The sequence below is a fragment of the Chelonoidis abingdonii genome, chromosome 6, assembly GCF_003597395.2.
Source record: "Chelonoidis abingdonii isolate Lonesome George chromosome 6, CheloAbing_2.0, whole genome shotgun sequence".
Lineage (NCBI taxonomy): Eukaryota > Metazoa > Chordata > Testudines > Testudinidae > Chelonoidis > Chelonoidis abingdonii.
The window spans coordinates 63,359,983-63,380,481 of NC_133774.1; the positions used below are offsets into that span (position 1 = coordinate 63,359,983).

Genomic DNA, 20,499 nt, shown 5'->3' on the forward strand with positions numbered 1-20,499 from the left:
GGGCCCTAATGTGTCAGCAAAGACACCTGCTAATTGCATGTCCCCCTCCCTCTACTCAATTCCTATCACAAGAATGGTCATTCATAAGTGAGAACCAACATGCCATAATCTTCTAGTGCCTGGGCAGTCATTAAATAATCTAAATTCTTCCTTTAAAAATGTGGAAGTTGACCTCTGAAAGTCTTAATAGTCCTGCTCCATTGACTCAGCACCTCCCAGCTTTGCCTTCATCTTCCAGTGAATGCTATAGGAGTTGAAGTGGTTTATTCAGTGCCACATAGGATCAAACCCTGAATTTTGTTAGTTCTTCATTCGTATTTGCTGTCATGAACAATGATCTGTCATCCTGTTAACAGGCTTGCTTTTCCGTATTAATCACAAGCTGCTCTACTGGTCTTGCTTGAAAAGCTTTATGTGTCAAATTAAGAGCCAAACAAATTTGTTTCACGTTCAAGGTCTTTTAGAGAATTATGTATTTAATTTTAGCTACATTGGAAAACAGTTCTCACTAAGTACAGAATGGACAAGAGACAAATCAATTAGCACATTCAGAGGACGACGGGGAACACAAAGAAACATGCTACCCAAGAGAACTATATAGCAAACAAATTCTTCAATTGGATATCAATAATATACTTGAATCATAACGGTTTATAACACATTAGTATTGCATTAACAGCGTTTGCATTTAAGGTAGTACAGTTGAAATCACAAAGACTCAAGGAATACAGAAGTTAAGATTCAAACAGCAATAATAAACTGTGCTTAAGATACAAGATTTAAAATATTAAGATACACAATCAGAATAAAGGGAATATAATAGACTATCTATGTGCAAAGGAACATGGATAACAAAATCTAGAATGCAGTAAAAACCTGCAGAGATCCTGAAGTGATAGGACCTGTATCGTTACTCAACCCCAACCCCCAAATGTTACAGGCATTTTTCTGGATTTTTGTGTGTGTTTTTCAGTGAGAGCATTCAATTTCCCTTACACAAATGGTCCCAGCAGCAACTCCTACACCTGCTGGCAGGGGCACGCACAGAAATAAAAATTTGGCTGTTTTTGGAGGGGCACTTTCTGAGCCCTCTGCAGCAGGAGGAGCTGGCTCTTACCCCAGCCCCGGCAGCCAGAGGAGCTCTCTCTCCCTGCCACCTCAGGGCTGCAGAAGCTGTCGTCTCCGGCCGCTCAGCCCGAGAGGAGTTCTGTGTCCCGGCTGATTGGGGAGTATGTGCATCTGCTTTCCCCTACCTGTGCATGTCTCTGCCTTACGAGTTGGTCAGGGTTTGGAAATCTGCAACACTTACCCAGAGCTCATTAAATTTCTTGTCAACTCTAAATTGTGTTTTGGATTAATCTTGTGTGTCTAATTAAATGATATATTTTAAAAAGCAAAAAAGTTGAATACGATTGCTAGACTAACCATACTCTCTTGCAAAAAAGAGCCTCTAATACAAAGAATCTTAAGAAAGTGAATTTAACCTCCTTTTTCAGTCTCAGATTTGGCTTTTAATACAAAAATATCAGCCTTTATAAAAAGATTACAATCTCAAAGGAGGCTCAGTGCGACACAAGCTTCACATAATAATCAGGTGTATTTTAGAAGTGTTTCTCTTCCTTGATTGCAGGGGGAAGATTGGTAGATCTTTTCACTTTGGACAAGCATTGCTTGCGAGAGGAACTGGCAGCTATGATCACTTATCTAAAAGAGACCAAGAGTGCTACCAAGAAAACAATGCCATGTTTCTAACACATTGAGTGGGAAATGCCAATCCAACCCAACTTTGTCAGCAAAGAATATTTTCAGTGGTGGCATTTTACTTTATAGGGTGATCTCTCAAAAGAGGATTAATATTTATTTTAAATAAAAGGAATAGATTGGGGGCGGGGGTGGGGGAAGAGCTATGCTGTATAATTCAGGTCACATTTTCAAATTTAAAACCAACACCTTTTGAACCATGTAATGCATGTGTCAAGTATGAAACAAAAAACAGTATCATCTTGTCAAGTCATATCTGCTCACCAACATCTGAAAAAAAGTGTGCTGTATCACAGGACTGATAAAAGAACGCTGACTTTGTCACCTTGGCTGTTAGGATTTGAAAACAGCAAGAGACACCTTGGAAAGACACCTTCCCTCATATATTGGCAAGTATGACAACAGCTGGGCTGGAAAGATGGGTAATTGTGAGTGGTGGCCAATGGAGAAAAAGGTTATTTCCTACAACTCTCACTCATGCTTCAGTGATTTAACAAGGAAGTGAATTACTATGTTTTCATACATTTGGCTGTTACTATGTAAACTTTAGGAAACTCTCACTTAAGTCCTAGTTAATATTTGTCCCCACAAAAAGATCACCGCACAACATGTCAAAAGTGTCAGTATATCATGAGGGCCAAGGCTGAAACAGCAACCAGGTGCAAATCAGACTCTACCAACATACCTTAAACTAATCTTTAACCAGTGCTACTACTTTAGTTAGTACTAAATTCATCACGAAGTTTACCTCCCCTCCCCTCTAAAAAAAAATAGGTTATAAAATTCAATGTCTCTGAATTTTAATAGTATCTCAGTACTCACATAATGTTGTAGTGACTAAAGCCATTAAATCACACAGACAAGACCTGTTAGAACAGATATGTAAACAAATGTGATGTTAATGATGGATGAGACTACATTCTTTTAATCTGCTTAACTGTAAAACCAGAGCTGCTTTGACAATTCAAAGAGGAGAAAAGAATCACAGTGGGAAACAGAGAGATTCTATCAACACTCAACAGTTTGGTTTAGTTAAACTTCAAGGGCAGCTCGGCACACAGAGGGGTTGCAGGAGCAGACCACAGGACAAGCTTACTTACACTCCATCCAAGCCTGGTTTAAAAAGACACTGTCTTATAGCTTAGGACCAAAATGCATTTTGTTTTTAAAAGTTTTACAAACTCAAACCTGAAATAGTATCACTGTGAAAAATATTGTATTTGTTCACTGGAAATAAAAGTGCCTTTTAAAAACACTGAAAATTCCCCTGCAGTGGTGGAAACGCACTGTTGTTGTGCTGGATGTGACCTCCCACAGGCCAGCCAAGGTGTTTAAGTGCAGTATAAAGATATCCCCAGTGTCCTAGCTGCAGGGGGAAAGGGGGTAGCATAAGTTAATATTAGTCTACCTACGTGACTTGAGTCCGTCAGTCTCCTTTGTCCAGATTCTCACCAGTAAGGCCCTCTCAACCCAATACCCCTTTCTGGAGTCAGGCCTCCTGCCATCACCTGAAGAAGGGCTCCTTTTTGGGAGTCAGGGATCCTGCAGACATCAAACTACTGCAGTTCTTCTCTGCAACACTGATTAATTCTCCAACAACCGGGACCTCTTGCTCTGTCTGATAAAGTCCTTTTGCCACTCCAGGCCATTTTGGGGCCAGTTCCCCTAAGAAAACCCTTTCCTCGAGAGCTTCCTCTTTATGTTCCCTCAGGCTTTCTAACTGAGCTCTCATAAGTCTTTATTAGTTCCCTGTGCTCCTTAAGTAATTAACTGCCACCCAGCCACCAATTAACTGTTCACAGGTATATCTGGATTGGCTGTCAGAGGTAGGCTGTATACCTGACACCCTCAAGAATGGCCAGTTACCTCTTGAAATAACTCTATCATAGAACTTCCACTGAAATCTGCAGCAGTTTTACGTACTTCTGATGGGCCCTTTTCTAGACTGTTTTTTGCACCAGTGTAGCGATTTAATGTACCCATGTGCACTCATGTAAACACCTAATGCAGCTGAGCTGCACCTATGGAAACTGTGACTTATACCAGTATAGCTTACTCTGCAAGCTGTAGTTCACTTCAGTGCATCCCTATTAGAGGTTCACACAATGGAGCTTCATCAAATACCTTCATTTGCAGCAAACCCCTCTCTCCTTCCAAAAAAACACCAACAAAATCCCCACCCTCGTGTAGGCAAGGCCTGGATCTATTGCTCCCCAAGGCAAAAGTGGTCAAGGTGGTGTGCTGAACTGCTGGATGGGAAAAAGGGGCAGTGCCCCGTTACTGTATATTACTCAATAGCAACTCCTCCGTTCAGTTCAGGAGCAGTGTTAACAGACTGAAGAGGTTCTTTCTAATCCTATCTTTCTACAAGATGACCAGCATAATTCAGGGCTCAAAGATGGAGATGAAAAAAGCAGGTTGGGGAATTCAGATCTTTTTAGGACCATCTCCCTTCTCCACTTGCTAGGAAGAAAAAATCCCAGCAAAAGATATTTTAGTTGGAATTGTAGCTACACACAATACATACTACAAAAGGTTCATAAAAATCTTTATAGTGACGCTATTGTATTCTAGCCACAATGTATTCATTCCCCAATGTCATGCAACTACACTTAAAAAAACAAACAAAACAAAATAAAATAGCAAAAAAAGCACATTCAAAGAACAATTAGGTTGTCAAAGACACTCACGGTACGATCACTGGCCCCAACTCAGCTTTTCACTGCTGGTTCTGAACCACACCTGTTGGACCACTGTGATTCATCTATTAACACTCCGTTGAATACAATGGAAAACTAGGACGCACATGGTATGTTCAACAGCACAGCAAGTGTGTTATTTCTGGAGGTACAAGGACAACAGAAATCAGCTGGTTAACCACTTCTGTAATGCACCTTCTCGAATGTAAGCTGTTAGTCTGAACTCTGATTGTTTATCGCTTCTATTAGTTTCTATTAGGGCCATAGGCCCAAACTGTCAATAGGCCTCTAAATTTCCAACCACAACATTTATGGGTTCATTTATTTGTATGTGCCAGATCTGACATTTGTGCACACAAATCACAAATACCCATTTGCAGATCACATGTAGGGTATTGCAGATGGACATAGCAACGCATTTTATATAAAGAAAACTTAAATATACTCTCCCCTGCAGTGTTGGCATGCCAAAGCAAGAGGTTTCAAAAATATTATTTATGCTAAATAAATTAACTCTGCGTCATTTCAAGCTTATTGAACTCTTCATGTTTTATTACCTCTTAACCCATGCCCCATATTTAGGCCTTTACAAATTGAAAGTAGCATGCAAAAAGTAATTTTAAAAACAGGATGAAGTAAATTAGACCATTAAAGATTTGTTTTAACTATATAAGAGATAAATATTATGGGCAAAGAAAGCCATATTTGTGAAATATATAGGACCACCTTCTCCTCTACCATTCAGGTACAAGAAAATGGAGTTACACAAATGGGAAAGCAGAATTTGAGCCTTGATTTTAATTTTGATCATGTGCCTGTGACAAGTTCCAGCAGGTGGCACCAATGGCCAGTGTTTCACTTTAGCCTTTACTATCTAGCACTGGGTAGATTTTATTTTGTATTAATTGTAGGTGTTTAGATTGTTCTATTGCAGGTATTATTGATGCTACCTTTCTGTATATTTGCACATCAGTAGTATTAAATTGTACAGTATTATGGGGACATTATTTTAACCTTTGGGCCCCTATTTCAGCCTCTATATAGCATCCTTCATACAGAATATAACAAAAATGCTTTATTGAGAAAGCCATTTGCAAGCCAAGGGAAAAGACAAGCTTTAAGCTGAAGTGATTTTTTAAGCTGTCTTAATGAATTTAATACAAATAACGGCAAAGGCTCACACCCAAGAAATACAGGCAGTCCCGGGTTTACAATGGCATCAGTGCTGCCATGGAGCCAAGCCCATGCTCACAAGGGGCCCTGGCCTGCTTCAATTGCTCAGTGCCCCAAGACCCCACCACCCACTGGCTCTTCCCTGCCCACCACTTGCTCCTCTTGGCCTGCCGGCTGGCCGACTGAGGGTTTCTCTATGCCCCCTGGCCAGACCCCAGCGCATCTCCAGCTCTGGGCAGTCTCTGCTTCCCACCACCAATGGGGCCCTCCCTGTCTCCCCGGAGCTGAGCCGCCTGGGACTGGTGCAGAAGCCTGGCCAGTCTTGGTGGGCCCCTCCAGACAAGTGGGTCCTGAGGGACCCCGGCCGGGGCAGGTCCTGGCCTGGCTGATCGTGCCACTCCAGAGGGGACGGAGCAATTCCCCACCCCAGGACCAGCCCTGGCTGTGCTGCCAGCTCAGCCTGGTAGGTACAGTCACCTCCCAGCAGGGCCGGATAGTGCGACCAGAAGGCAGGGCATGGGGGAGTGGGTCTCTGGGGTGTCTGGGTGCAGGAGGTGCTGGGCTGTGAGGGGGCAGGAAAGATGTGTGTGTTGGGGCACTAGGGAGTGAGGATTCTGTGTGGCGTGCTGGGCAGTTTTGGTGGGGCTGAGGGAAGGGGGGTGCTGTGCATTTGTGGAAGGGGTCTGGGAGAGGCACTGGGCATAGCGGGTCTGGGGGGTTCTGGCCATAGGGAGTTGGGGAATAGTGTTCGTGTTGGGGGCGGGGGGCTGTGTGGCACAACATGGGCCTGCCCCGGGGGAAGGAACATGCTGGCAGCACAGGGCCAGGCGGGCCACTGTGCTTCTGGCAACTGCCAGTTTGTAAATAGTGCCCTTGTACTGGGCTGTATGGAGCCCCTGACATGCCATGCCCCATTGCCCCTGGCTGGCCCCTCACTCTGGGGACTGACCTCCCCACGCTATGCTCCATTGCCTCCATGGGGGCCCACAAATATGTTTGGAGCTGGGCCCACAAAAGGTTAGTCTGGCCCTTATGCAGGATGAGATGAGGTTGAAAGAGGAAATGATTCACTGACTTGAGAGGAGAGGGAGTTCCAGAGAGATGAAGTAGTAAATGTGGGGGAAGGAGAATCAGGAGTAGAATGGGCAGGTAGAGATATAGAGGCTTGTAAGGTCAAATAAATGTGGAAAAGCAGGAGGGTAATTTGAGGCCACGTCTACACTACACGCGAGAATAGTGTAGCTGAAATCGAATATCTAAGATCGATTTACTTACCCGTCTTCACCGCACGGGATCGATGTGCGCGGCTCGCCATGTCAATTCCGGAACTCCATTTGTTTTGGTGGAGTTCCGGAATCGATCTAAGCACACTCTGGGATCGATATATCCCGTCCAGATCAGACGCGATATATCGATCCCCGAGCAATCGATTTTAACGCGCCGATATGGCGCGTAGTCTAGACGGGGTGTGAGACCAAAGCCAGTTAAAGTGATGGAAACAGAGGTCAGGGGCCTGGAAACTTACTTAGGCTGAAAGTTTCTTGGGGCAGGGACTGTTTTTTTTGTTACATATTTGTACAACAGCTAGCACAGTGGGACCATTGTTTGTGATTGGGACCTCCAAGTGTAATTGCAATACAAATAATAAATAAGTTCAGGATCCCCTGAAGCTTACCAACTAGAAATATCAGACGATTGTAAGAGGGAATTTCAATGGTGAAAGGAAGAAGTGATTAAAGGCCCGATCCTGCAAATAAAGCCGCACATGGAGATTCTTGCTTCTTTATAGAGTCAGGCCCTAAAGCATGATAAAGATCTTGGCAGAGGCAGGGCCAGGTAAGGATGGATTCTTGCATGTTTCAAACATGGTGAGGGACTGATATACAGACAAAGGAGATGTAAAAATGAGATAAGACAGCTTGGAATCAAGGATAACTCAAAGATTTCTGGCATTGGAAGGAGAGCGATAGCAGAGAAGGACAAAGGATTCTGTCTGAAAGAATGAGTCAGATTTAGGCCTACATTAAGTGAAAAGTGGAGTACCAAGCCTCTCATTTAAATTTAGCAGTATTTACCTTCCTAAAATTTGGTGCACGTGTTGGGAACTTCATCAGAAACAGAATGGTGAGTAAGCAAACCCAAGCCTAGATCAAGGGGGAGGGTGGAGAAGTGGGGAAGTATGAAAATGTTAGGAACATTGCCAGGAGAAAGGTTACATACAGCAAACCCAAGCCTCTCAGACTCCAGAAGCGACTGTACTGGGCACAAAGGCTTGTCTCCAGCATCCTACATAAGCTGTTCCTCTCCACCCATATTTTCTTTAACATTTACTCTGGAGTTGGCAAAGGGGAGACTCTACTCAGCAAGTCAGGCCAGAGTGTCTGTATACAGTACACTGTCAGATAGACCAGTGGTTTTAACTTTTTTTTTCTGGTGACCCAGTTGAAAATTGTTGATACCCACGACCCAACAGAGCTGGTGATGAGGGATTTGGCGTGTGGGAGGAGCTCAGGCAGAGGGTTGGGGTGAGGGCGCAAGGACTGTGGAGTGGGGCCGGGAATGAGGGGTTCAGGGTGTGGGAGGAGGCTCTGGGCTGGAGCAAGGGGTTGAGCTGCAGGAGGGAGTCAAGGCTCTGGGCTGGAGGTGCAGGCTCTGGGGTGGGCTGGGGATGAGGGGTTTGGAGTGGAGGCAGGGGCTTTAGGTTGGGGGGGCTCAAGGTTTGGGATGCAGGAGGGAGTCAGGACTCTGGGCTGGGGATGCAGGCTCTGGAGTGGGGCCAGAGATGAGGGATTTGGGGTACAGGAGGGAGTTCCAGGTTTCAGGGGGGGCTCAGGACTGGGGCAGGGGATTGGGGCATGGGCTTGGGGCGTGGGCTTACCTCTGGCGGCTCCTGGTCAGTGATGCAGCTGGGATGCAGAGGCAGGCTTCCCGCCTGTCCTGACACCGCAGACCGTACTGCACCCTGGAAGCAGCCATCAGCAGGTCCGGTTCCTAGGAGGAGGCACGCAAGCTCTCTGCATGGCTCTCACCCACAGGTTCCCAGTGAATGGGAGTGCGGAGCCAGTGCTCGGGGTGGACCCCACGCCTAGGAGCCAGACCTGCTGCTGGCCACTTCTGGGGTGCAGCGCAGTGTTGGAACAGGTAGGGACTAGCCTCCCTTAGCTAGGCAGCACCACCAACAGGACTTTTAACAGCCTGGTTGGTGGTGCTGACCAGAGCCACCACGACGCATTGCCTTTCATTCCACAACCCAGTACTGGGTTGCAACCCTCAGTTTGAAAACCACTGAGGTAGACATTTGTTGCAATGCAGGATCTTGTTCCTTCAGATTCGTTGGGAATACCTCTGAGAACTCCAGACTCATATAGCAATTGCTAATATTTAGTCTCTTCCACCAGCCATTCAATGATTCACAAATGTTGAGCTGGGCATACAGGCACTTAACCATTCCCTCCCATGAATATCAGGTACAAGCTGAAGATAGATTTTTTTTGGAAGATGATGGTTTATAAGGTATATTGAGGGGAATCATGCAAGTCTGTAACGTCAATGGGAGTTATGTCTGAGGAGAGAATATACCCAAGTGTTTTGGTCTGAGCTATTTCTTCATATCAGGAATCTACAACCTGTGAGCCACACTGGGGAAATGTGCTGGGATGCTGAGGAACCCCCCCATATAAAAGGGAGCAGGCTGCAGCTGCCCAATAGCGATGTAACTCAGAGTGACTGCAAGTGCCAGCAAAAAGTACTCCCTCCAGAGCTGCTTGGATCACCATGGAACACTGCCTGCTGGCATCTGTACTCAGTGCAGCACAAGCTGCTAGTCATTGGTAAAGACGACAGCAGGCTTGGGCCATATTGCAGGATTCCCTGGACCATGCTCTACCCACTCCTGCTTAATATTTTCTGACAAAGGACCCCTTAGACCCACATTGGAAATCTGCATTATATAAACAAAGGGCTAAGATTGGCTCATGTAACAAAGGTCTGTTGTTGCTGCATCATATGGATAATCTTCTAGTGCCTGATCCAAAGCTCACTGAAACCAGTGAAAAGTCCCTGGCTTTGGATCAGGCCCCTGCCAAGCACCAAATAGCCCAAGTAACCATGTTGTTACACCAAAAAATCACAGTGATAAAAAGGGTTATCTTGTGTGTGCTGAAATAAAAATAAGACCCTTTGATATAGAATAACTGCACATAAAACCATGAGCTAAGCATAATTATTTTATTTCTATATAATTGTAAAATGATGTTTAAATTTTTTAGAATGAAAAGATGTCTTGCTTCCTCAGCCAGTGTTTATTTTTCTCACATGGGGCCATGAGACTTTACCATGTCAAATAATTATCCACTTAGTCTTGAGATTATTTCCCATCCCCCTAAACTGTTTTGCAATTGGCCAAAGGCCTCTCAAGAGGAATGCAAAATGAGCAGAGCAGATTTCTTATCCAACATTTGTTGATGATTCAGAGTAGAGGCATGAAGTAATTAATATGCTTCTAAAGTCTCAGCCCATTGTGGTAAGGGTGGGGGAGCAACTGCCTTCTTAATACAAATTAAAAACAAATCCAACTGCCCTGTGAGATAGCTCCTGTGTTATTTGCTGAGGGTCAAATCCTGGAAATCAGTACAAATTTCAAGTAACCTGGTTGTCTATTTAGGAAAATACACGGCGTAGAATCCTCAGCCCTAAAATGCTGCCTGTGTACTGTAATACCAGGCCACTCCTTCTATGGGAAAAGGAGTAGGTTTTGATTTTGTGGAGCAACACTGTGTATTGATCCATTGGTAGCACCACCACGACACACCCATGAAATCTATATGACCACACCCCCAACCTTCCTGCACAGGTGCAGAGTTCTCCTGCACAGACTCTCCATTACCTTCTCTCTACCTCCAATACACTGTATTTTTGCTGCATTTGGGGCCTTAAATAGCTGCACAGGGCTGGCCCTGAGAGCACAGTGTAGCACAATGTTTAGGTTGCACGGTATTTGGGGACAGGAACTGTGTATTTGAGGTTTGTATAGCACTAAACATATCGTTGGTGCATCACAAATAATAAACAGTAATATTTTGCACTCTTGTTGGAAGTAAATAGTCTGAGTAATTGTTCTGTTAAGAGATTTCAAAACAAACCGAATTCCCTCAACTTGGCAAACATTACTATGTTGATGCCAAGTACTTAACCAATTCCTGCACTGATGTGGAAACACTTTTCCCCGCAATGCAGTGCTGTCACATAATACAGTATTTAGGAGGCACGTGAAACCAATACATAGCTTGCAGGCTTAAAATAGAAATGACACTTACTTCCAAGAGAGAGCACTAGAAATTAATGGAACGTAATCCATTATTAAAATCCATTTTTGCTGCATCAGTTTACACAGAAGTCTATCCAAAGAGGAGAGACTCTAAAGCCTCAGACACAGCGGAGAACCATGTAGCAGAAGCTCTAACCCTTCACCAGCGCTACTGGCTTAAACAGTGTAGGCTGAGAAAAACAAGAACCCACAGGCTTTCAGCAGAAAACAGAGTTGGTATGTCAGAGGCATTGCTACATGCTGAATCATCCTTTGTTGGAGCTAGCAGAAACGGATGCAGCAGGGCTGTGCTCAACTTAATGAAGGGAAGAGTTGTTAGTGTTACTGTGGTATTTTGCAGTTACAGAATAGTAGTGTGCAATCATGTATTTCAGTAGAAGCAAGTAATATAGAGCACAGTGAAACCTGTCATAAGATCCTAGCAATAAACTGGTTGCTTAGATACTTTTAACTAAAGGTCAAATAAAACTATATTGGAAAACTTTGGAGCAACTGTAAAGTGATCACTTAAGACCAAGGAATGATTATTGGAGGTAATGCTTAGTGCTGGTTTCACTATATTAGAGTTCTGTGCAGCTGTTTACAGAAAGGAAAGGAATATATTTTGCTTTAAAATGTGTTACATGTGTATTTGTAAATGTATGTTTACTTTTGCTTCATTGATTTATATTGATTGGCCTGTTTTACTGTAAAGCTCCTAGGATACTCTGATAGATGTAGCTATCTAAATAAAATGTATTATTAACTCTAACAATTACAAGGACGATCTTAGCCCACTACAATATGAAGTTAGATATACCTTCAGTTTATAATTTAACGAGAAATGTTCATGGATTTTCTCTCTTGTACAATCAATTTCTGTTGAATATTAATTTAATTAATTTTTCTCCCATTTTTTTGATGATTCAACAAAAAAATCCCATTTCAAAAGCTGTGCATGACTGTGAAATAATCACATTTTCCATTTTCCCTTCCAAACAATCCTAGCTATTTTTTTCTCTATTTCTGAAACAGAGGCAAGAATGCAATTGAAAAGCAGATTTACCATGGTCCATAAAGCCTTTGACAATTTTTTTCTTCATCTAATTTGACATTTTTGTTAATTATTTTACACTGAATTTGTTCTTTAAAAATGTATTAAATGAGGTAATAAAAAAGAATCTCATTTGCAGATGAGATTATCATTTTGTACTCAGCACACTTTTCTTTAGAAGAAGAGCCTCAGCTGCACAACTGGGAATACTAGAGCATGAGACTAGGGGCAAAGAGGCAGAAGGGTTTTGGTGGTTCCAGGAATGTTAGGATACCAGTAGAACAATGATGACTGTTTGGAGTCATAGTCATTAACATTCATATGGGTTTTAGCATCTGGTATTTCTGATGTTCCATCAGCTATGGCTCTAATTAACCAAGTCGGGTGTGATGTGAGCAGGGCAACTAATACCAAGGCTGCTCAATGCATGGCAATGTCTACTGGCTTCTGGTGAAGTAATTGCTCTATATTTGGGGGAGCTCTGTGTGATGCTCTGTTATAAGCAAAAAATATCTTTTGACTTTATTCCAATTAACAAGAGACTTCACTGCTAACAAGAACAAGTTTAACAGAGTGGTTTGGTTTGGTTTGTTTGGCTCTAAAATGCATTGATTATTCATTTATGCATGGTTGTGATCTTGGTTGAAAACAGTGCTGAGAGTGGATTCAGCCCTGGATTGAGGAAAGGACCCTGACTGAAATTATTAATACATTTTGTTTTCAGTATTGATAGTTGACTATGTTTTAAGCTTTAGCAACACTGTAGAAATAAGTAGTGATGGACAGGACCTGGTTCCAATTCCTTGCTTCTTCACAGACTTCTTGTGTGAACTTGGGAAAGTTACTTAGGCCCCAATCCACAAAGGTACTTAGGTGCCTAAACCCCAGATTTAGGCACCTAAATCTCCAGTTAGTCATCTAAATCCAAGATTTAGGCTCCACTATGATCCACAAAACTCCTGCCTGACCCCATAGGTGCCTAAACTTACTCAATGCCTAAGTTTTCAGGGTCAAAGTTCCTTCAGCACCTAAGTTTCTGCCTCTGCGCATGTGCTCTGCTGCCTCAGTCTAGGCATCCAGACACCTATCTCCCATGTAAGCCCCAGAGCAATTCACAAATTGGGGGAAGTTTGTCTGCTTAAATTGCATGCAGGGTCTGATACGGCAGGCATGGTCAGAGGCCGCCTACTGGATTGGGCCCCATTCAAAATTTTGCCAGCATCACCCCCAGAGGGGGTGTGAAAGTAGAGTGGACATTAGTAGGAGGACCATTGTACTCTTTCCGTTCTCTTGAACAACACTGTAGGGCTACCCACAACCTAACCCTAATAGTTTTCAGATGGGATTGTATCCTAAAACTCATTATTTTTGTAGTGTACATTTCATGTATAGAGTTTATGCCTTTGTTTCTCATTTTATTTACCTCATATTCTTTAATCTGTAGAATGAGTTTTTTATTATCTTTGGGAACAGATTTAATATTGATATAGCATACTACAGGGATAGGCAACCTATGGCACACATGATTTTCAGTGGCACTCACACTAACCGGGTCCTGGCTACCAGTCCGGGGGGTTCTGCATTTTAATTTAATTTTAAATGAAGCTTCTTAAACATTTAAAAAACCTTATTTACTTTACATACAACAATAGTTTAGTTATATATTATAGATTTATAGAAAGAGACCATCTAAAAACGTTAAAATGTATTATTGGCATGCAAAATCTTAAATTAGAGTGAATAAATGAAGACTTGGCACACCACTTCTGAAAGGTTGCCGAGCCCTGGTATACTATATTCTGGATGATCACATTACTCACAAATGGCAAACCTGTGGGTCAGTTATAAGGTCATTACAAACAAGTATAAATAGATCCTTTATACCGCATCCCATCATCATATACTGTGTATATGATTTATTTTACAGAAACCATTTTAGAAAACTATTATTTTAAATATTTGGCTAATTTTCCTATCCCTCCCCTGTAAAGTCAGACTCCTTTAGTATCAAGAATCCAAGTGTACAGACCTTTGAGGAAAAGCTAAATTATTTACTAATGAAGTTTTAAAACCTCTAAAAATTACCTAAAATATCACAGCTATAAAATCTGAACTCTCAGAACCATTCAGGTCTAAAAGCAAGTGTTGTGTATTAGAAAGTTGGGAACATTCCATTTCCAATGGAATAAACCTCTGATTCTAGCGTTGAGGGGCCAAGAGGTATCAGACTACAAACTTGTCAATGGTTCTGGACAGATATTGCCTACCATGCACCTCAGGCGGGTGTAATATGGAAGTGGAGGGAATTTTATATTTATCAGGGAAAAGCAGGCATATTTATGTGATAGATTGATTAAGAAGCGGGGGAGGGAAATGCTCAGGGATTTGGACTGTTATGAGTCCAAGTAGAAATTGTTTAAATGGGCTGACTGCAGGTATAGTGGTCAAAAGTGCATGAAAAATACAATTTATTACACGGATTTCACTTTAACATATATGCCATTAGCACAAAGTTTAGTATATGTTTAAAATGTAAATGGTATTTTATAAGATATATATTTACTCTATTATCAGCGCCTTTTTGTTGATGTTGAGAATTCCAAGTATATAAGTATATAAAAGGTAATTTATGATCATGCAATGTTTTCTGGTTTACCTCACACCCTGCCCTTACAGAGTTTCATTTCTGAAGTATCCGTTTGTGAACTAATTTAAAAGCGCACTTAGGGAAAGAGAGACACATTTTGCTTTCATTTGCACCTATGTAAATTTTGAGTTCAGTAGAGTTCCTCTGGATTTACAGAGGGATCATAACCTGGCCTGATTTCCTTGCCATTTAATAATATTTACTTAAAACTCTTGAGAATATATTTCTCTCAGGAAAGTTATTTTAAAAAAACAAAAAATTAACAGCAGGTCAGACACTCCCTCGTGGTTACAATGTTTGGAATTCATCTGGGTGACGCCTAGATTGTCAAATGAAATTTCCTTTAAGACTTTGGTTTTCAGTCTGAACTCTGTTATTTATATCTATATCACATCCACGGAAATGCAGCATTTTTGCCAAAAGGTACATTCATATTGATACAGAAAAACAACAAGAAACTTGGGCACCAAAACTGGCTCCTAGTCCATAGCTGCAGCTTCTTTTGGCATAGTCCTCTTGGTTCCCCTTAGTTCCTTTCTATCCTGCTGCGATGTTGCACCCTATATGATTTTATGAAAATATGCTAATGAGTGTGAATGTAACTGGAATATGCTTCATGAAAAAGGTCTCTTGTAAGGTATCATTACAAATCTTATAATCTACTGAGTGTGTCCATCCTATTTGTATGAATGTATCATTCTTGTATCTGAAACTAGAAATATGAAATATAACTCTGAGGGCCTATTGTAATTATGCAAAGTGTGGGCCATAAATGGTGGTTTGGAATCTTGATGGCTCCCATTAACCAGGACAATTGTCTGTAGATGGCTCTGTTTTACTTGTAAGTCTTCCTATATACGTGAGTGCTGGCAAGTGGGTAATGAAGTCTTACAATGACATGTGATCATATCACCTGAACTGGAATCCATCTTTAACCTGGTGCTTTTCCATTTAGAAAGAGGGGTGGAAACCCAGAGAGGGACAAAGGATTCCAACCTTATGCAAAAGATTTATAAGTGGGTGGAACAGAACAAAAGGGGCTGCAATCATGACAAATCCCCTAGCTACCACCTGAGCTGGAACAAGGGCTGTACCAGGGGAAAGGATTGGGCCCAGACTGGAACGTATCCAGTCTGTGATAAAAGCTTATTGAAACATCTGAGGGTGAGGTTTTATCTGTATTCAGTTTTCTTACTGTACTAGGCTTAGACTTGCGTGTTTTAATTTATTTTGCTTGGTAATTCACTTTGTTCTGACTGTTATTACTTGGATCCATTTAAATCCTACTTTTTGTATTTAATAAAATCACTTTTTATTTATGCATTAACCCAGAGTATGTATTAATACCTGGGGGGGGGGGCAGGGGAAACAGCTATGCATATCTCTCTATCAGTGTTATAGAGTGCAAACAATTTATGAGTTTATCCTGTATAAGATTTATACAGGATAAAACGGATTTATTGAGGGTTTGGACCCCATTGGGAGCTGGACATCTGAGTGTTAGAGACAGGAACACTTCTTAAACTGTTTTCAGTTAAGCCTGCAGCTTTTAGGAGACGTGGTTCAGATCTGGATCAGGGTTTGCAGCAAACTAGCAGGTCTGGCTCAAACCAGGCAGGGCATCGAAGTCCCAAGCTGTCAGGGGAAACAGGCTCGAGAGTTGTCTCAGCACATCAGTTGGCAGCCCCAAGGGGGTTTCTGTGATCCAACCCACCACACCGGACTTCTCAAACCTGATACCCTACTCTTCTCTCTGCGCTAGCTGGCTTCTACGGTATGAGCTGGTTGAAGAGAAGGGGGCAAGATGAGGGAAAGAAGTCCTTGTGCGTGAATATTTTAGCACATAACAACTTCATCAGTCACATTCTGGGATGCGATCCAGACCACTGAGGGGTTGTGTCTCTACCTGCCCTGCAACCCTGGGTGCCTTACAATGCTTTGTTGCTGTAGCTCCCAGCCTGGGCTGCTCACATCATGCAGGTCACACCCTGAATGTCTGTGTATAGCTACAGCCTCGGTGCAGCAGATCTGACACCAGCAGGTTGCCAGCTACACACCAGTCATACTCTGGCTTCCAGGAGTCTTGGTTATTACTTGCAGGATTACCTCAACACACTCCCAGTCCTGAATATTCCCAGAAATGGGTGTTCTGCACTGTCTAGCCCTCTCCTGAATAGTTCAGATATTAAGGTTCATTGCCCCTCTAATGAAGCAATATTTGAGTTTGTGACTTTGACTGGAGTTACCAAGCAGTTCAGTTTAAACTCGGCACTGGATTGGTTTAGATTAAAAATCAAGCAAATTTATTAACAAAAGAAGATATTATTTTAAGTGTATAGGAGATAAAGTTAGAAATGGTTAAAAGCAAAAAACCACACATCTAAAAGTCTAAAACTTAACTAGCAGGTTTTGGTTCAAGGTGCTTGTTGAAGATGGCCTGTCTCACCTACTGTCTTCCAGCAAGAGGGTGACTGACCCTTTCCTCAGTCAGGACCTCTCTCAGAGGCAGGAAGGTGCTGGTGCTTTTGTCTTCTTAGGTGCAAGAGTAACTTGGGGTTTTCTGCCCCTTTCTTTTCTAGTCCAGTGAACCTCTGAAGTGGATTCTTCTGAAGGTTACCCTCCAAAGGAAAGTTAATCCATGCACTAAGGAAAGTGACATGAAGTCTGGTGGTGAGGGAGACTCTGTGTTCTTTCTTCCCCCACTTGTGTTTGCTAAAATTCAAATTGTTTTGTTTCCTGTCATCTTGTCTCCCTGGTGCCTGGAGGATCCTGTTTACTACTTATAGGTAAATTGAGGTAAACAGACATTCCTTTGTTTAGGATAGGCCTGTTTAACAACTTTTGTCTAGGCAGGGCTGTTTGGTTTCAAACATGTGCTAATAACATCATACTGGGGGAATTCATAACTTTACATATACACTGGGAGCTGGGCATCTGAGTGTTAGAGACAGGAACACTTCTTAAACTGTTTTCAGTTAAACCTGCAGCTTTTAGGGGACGTGGTTCAGACCTGGATCTGGGTTTGCAGCAGGCTAGCGTGTCTGGCTCAAACCAGACTGGTGCTACATACATTCCACCTGAAATTATTAACTAATGAGTCACTAGTTTTCATATGATATCTCACAAAATGTATTTTGTACAGATTATTACAAGAGTGTAGGGTGTGAACACGGGGTGCTTTTGGTTACAATCACTTAAGTCTTTATGTGATGAATACTGCAGAGGCTTAAAGACTTTATGTGCTGAAGCCTTAGTTCAAGGCAAAGTCAATGTGCTGAAGTCAAAACTTCACATGCATAGAGACTTGTCAAATTCTGATTCAGTATCTGGCACACTTTTGCATTCATTTTTTAAATTAATGCTCAGTACAGTATCTGATGATTTAAAAAACAGTAGAATCTTCCTATCTCTAATTTTCTCCTGGCTATGGTCAAAAATTGGAATGCCTAACTATTGAAGGGAAGTTTCCAGTGGGCACTGGGATTGAGTCAGGCATGGGTGTTATAAATTTAAAAGACATACAATGAATATAATCAAATAGAAAATGTATATACTAGAACTACAGGGTTGAAATGTTTCACAAACAATATAAAATTCTTTGTCCTTACCAACAAAACTAGAATGTTCCTACTCACTGGAGGCTTTGTGCACAGTAGCATGTCGACGAACAGATTAAACAGTTTGTCTGTCTTAGTTACGGTTGTTGAAGGGTTGGGTCAGATACCATGAATCATGTGAGAAAGGCAACTCCTGGTTTTTGACCTATGAGAAGGAAATAATGGTTAAGACATGATCAAAGAATACCTTCTGCTGTCAGCCATGAGATGAGTTCTGCAAATATTTTATAACAGAGTTAAGTCATGGATCCTGCAAACAAAGCAGTGTGAGGGTTGAGACAAAGTGCGTTGAACACTGTAATATCTCTTCCCCAGCCTCAAACATTGTAGATACTCAAAATTATTTTGCAGGTTGTCTACCTACCCATCTGTAAACATAGCACCCTTATTTCCTCCTTAATATAGAAATATAAATATTAATGCATTTTTAAGGAAATGTTAGACATAGGTGCTGAAAAAATCAAACACATTGGTTATAAACAGTGTTCTTCACATGCTGTAAGGTTTAGTGGTCATCCAGCCATGTGGCTGCACAGTCCTTGTAGTGCCCAGGCAAAATACTGTGGTTGGGAACAGTCATAAGAAAGAAATATTTTTGTTTTTAAATAGGAAAAAAATGGAAGGAAGGGGTAAGAGCAGCAAGCACTACTTTGTGAAAGAAGGGAAGGAGAAAGAAAGGGATTGAAGAAACTAGCGTTTAGTGAGTCTCACAGTTCCTTTCAAAATATGCAAGACTGGCCCTATCAGAAACTCAATCATTAACATGTTTTGTATTGATTCCCAGAGGTTTAATTTTAATATTTCTCTGAGTTTAGAAAGCATCTTGTACATTTTAGGTGCTACCACAGTATAAATATTAATACAAAGGTCTGAAATGTTGAAAATATTTCAGTGGATCTTGTTAGGAATTTAAGATCAAATAAATATTAGTATCTTTTTATCCATCCTCTACTGAAGCCTTCAAGGTCTGAATACAATAGCCTATGATGAGAGGGGAAGGACGGCTTTGTGGTTCTGAGTTCAAATGCTGGCCATGTCACAAACTTACTGTGTGTCCTTGGGCAAGTAACTCCACATCTCTGTGCCAGACATCTCAGCTGCAAAATAAGGTGAGTTCACAGCAATGTTGCAAGGATAAATTCATTGCTGTTTGTGAAGTGCACAAATACTACAGTAACAGGAGCTATATCAGTACATATATAGATGTGATGCCCTTCTGCAAATGACAAAGTGTAAGCCGTTCAGATGTGAAAATGAACTACACTCAAACTTGAAAGAAGACATGGAAGTTAGTAGCTGGGGATGAATATTAAACATGTAAAGATTTCTTTTTGGATACTTTTATCCACAATACAAGGTTACAAAGTTAAGAGGAAAGTAGAAAAAATGTTATAGCAAACCAGTATGTCTTTGGACGTACACAATGAAGGTGAATATACCAAAAGTTACATAAGCTGCAACTGAAGGAATAATGCACTCTTCTGGTAACTAAGGGTTACAAGCATTTGATTGATTTATCTGTTTACTAGCAACTGCACCACCAAAACAAGGAACTCTTCTGAATGACTCCAGCATAAGAATTACCCTAAATGTAACGTGTTTCCGTTGATGTGTTAGAAGACAGACTCTGCTAAAACTTCAGAAGCAATGCTGTTCAAAATGCACACACAATACCTACTATATGAAAAGAATAGAACAAAGGAAATGTAAAGGCTTGGAGAAAATCCAAAATGACCAGTGCAGGCTGTCTGTATAATATTAGATACTATTGAAAATCTTATTACCCTGTGCTCAAGGTCTAGATAAGAGTGATTACCATTCAATTTTCTGTTTTTCAAAAAGAAATTCTTTAGTATCAGTTTATACTATTTGGATTTTTTACTACAACAAAGAAGTAGGTTTATGGATGAAAATGTATTGGCACATAAACGTTATTATGTACCTACAGTTCAGTGGATGAACTAGTTAAAATAGAAAAAAAGACTAGTAGACACAAGGCTGTATGGTATTTTCTTCCATTACTTAACGTGGATGAACATTTTATTGCTTTACCTGCTTACTGATGGCTGCACTGATACATAGACTACCTCATGGAACACATCCACAAATAGAGACAGAACTGTGCTGATACATTACAGAAAATAATCTACATCACAATTCAGTGTGACTATGTATGCACAGTACATAGTCACAGTACATACAGTACATACAAGAATAAGAACACAGGATGTGTGAAGGTCTGC

The 20,499-nt window shown here is 41.5% G+C and overlaps 1 long non-coding RNA gene across 1 annotated transcript in view; it reads left to right on the plus strand.

Moving 5' to 3' along the window:
• The window catches only part of LOC116835665 (uncharacterized), a 136,071-nt gene extending 133,875 nt beyond the window's left edge, over window positions 1-2,196 (plus strand). The window contains exon 3 of the long non-coding RNA XR_004376249.2: window positions 1,631-2,196. This is a non-coding gene — a long non-coding RNA (uncharacterized LOC116835665). The remainder of the gene's footprint in view (window positions 1-1,630) is intronic.
• Window positions 2,197-20,499: the final 18,303 nt, after the last annotated feature.